The following is a 2146-nucleotide window of genomic DNA, read 5'->3' as shown; positions in this document are numbered from 1 at the left end:
ATTATTATTATTATTATTATTATTATTATTATTGTTAGGTCTTTTCATATTAGTACATGTGTAGTTCATATTTACATTCCTTGTGTGGAGTTGGTACACATGCATAATACATTATAATTCCTTTGTCATTCCCCCCACTTCTTGATCTCCTTTCTATTTGTATGTATTTTTTACTTTACCTATTCTTTTTTTTCTTTTCTTTTGTAACAGGGATTGAACTCAGGACCTTGAGCATGCAAGGCAGGTTTCAGCACCACCCTAGATCCCCAGCCCACTTTTCCTATTCTTTAATACTGTGTAAATGGAATTGTTCAGCATGTACTTTATTATGTCTGGCTTATTTTGCTGAACACTCGTTCTGTGAGGTTCATCAGATCACTTCTTATGTCAGTAAATGAATACCAGTAGTATAGGAGATGTTAAACTAATCAGACTCAGTACCCACCCAAGCTCAAGTGTTAAATTGCAGGGCTGGTAGATGCTGTTGTTAAGAAGCCCTTCTCAGCCGCCAGGCTCGGTGGTGCACACCTGTAATCCCAGCACTTCGGAGGCTGAGGCAGAAGGTTTGCTGTGAGTTCAAGGCCAGCTTGGGATACATAGTGAGTTCAGGGACAGCCCGAACTACAAAGCAAGACCCTGCCTCAAAAAACAAAAACAAACAAACAAACAAACAAAAAAGAAGTCCTTCTCCACCTCTAGAGCCATAGTTCCAGTGGTGCTTTCACAGTTGATATTGACAATGGTGCCTCCATGGCATATTCACACAGAACTGTTCAAAGCACTTGTAATACATCAACCCCACGCGATTTGAGAAGCAACAGAATTGAGCTTCCCAGAATAAGGAGAAAGTGGGTGCTGCGCAGAGCTTATCCTGTGATCTCTGAGCAAAGGAAGAATTCTTATCCTTCCAGTTTAAGAAGACCCAAAGAGCATCATTAATATTTGTCCAAAGGGTAGGGTGAGGGTACTAAGGGGAATATTCTTGGTGCTATACTTGGAATGTGGTTTATCCCCGAAAAAGTTCAGTTGTTGGAGGCTTGCTCCTCAGTGGTAATGTGGGAGGGCATGCAACATTTAAGAGGTACAGCTTAGTGAGAGGTCCTTACGTCACTGGGGAGGTGCATTTGGAAGGTTTTAAGGTATTTTTTGTGTGACCCAGACTTAATTCTTGAGAACAGGGTTGTTATACAAGAAGCAAGGGCCAGGCATGTAGCTCGGTTGCACAGCACCTGCCTGGCAAGCACGAGGCCCTGACTTGGATTCCCAGTACCAATACCAAAACCAAACCAAAACAAACAAACAAACAAAAACAAGGAGTAAACTTGGCCCTTGCACTCTCTCTAGTTTCCTGTCTGGCCATGCAATTTTTTTTCCTTTCACATGAGTCACTGCTTTATTTCATGGGGCTCTCACCACAGACTGTGCCAGGCTGTGTTTAGACTTTCAGCCTCCAAAGATGTGAGGTAGAAATACATAAACTTCTTTTCTTCATAAAGTTAGACTGCCTCAGGTACTTCATTATAGTGATGAAAAATGACTAATTAATATACCTGGTGTGACTCTACTTCAGTTCATTAAATTCTCCTTGACTTCATTTTTTCATTTTCTCCTATTAAAGTCATCTTTCATTATTTTTTGGTACCCGCGATTGAACACAGGCCTTGAACTTGCCAGGCAGGCAGTGGAACCACTGAGCAAAATTCCCAGCCCTGACCTCCTAGACTTCAAAATAACAATGTGGACAAAGCTAGTATCCCCCCCACCATCCTGCCACCCCAAGACAACCCCGGCCCCTTGTCTCTAGCTTTTTAATTTTTGTAGACTATTCCAAATTTCTAAATTTTCTAAGTCCATTGCTATATGCTAGCTTTTCCCCCATAGTAGAAACTATATAACCGTTTCTGAATGTGTTCTGTTGATACAAATTTACTCTTTCTTTCTCTCCATTCCGGGTCTTCAGCATGAAGCAACAATAATTAGAGCTCCTGCAATGGACAGAGTTCTTTAATAAGAGCTATGATGGCTGGGGGGTATAGTTCTGATAGGAAAATGTGTGCTTAGCTTTCATAATACCCTAGGTTCAATATTTAGTACTAGAAAAAAATCATTTCAAATGCCCATTTTTTGATTGGATCTTTATTTTTGA

This window comes from Fukomys damarensis, unplaced genomic scaffold (assembly GCF_012274545.1).
Source record: "Fukomys damarensis isolate Sample0158 unplaced genomic scaffold, DMR_v1.0_HiC HiC_scaffold_39, whole genome shotgun sequence".
NCBI lineage: Eukaryota > Metazoa > Chordata > Mammalia > Rodentia > Bathyergidae > Fukomys > Fukomys damarensis.
Note: the sequence above shows the minus strand (reverse complement) of the source record.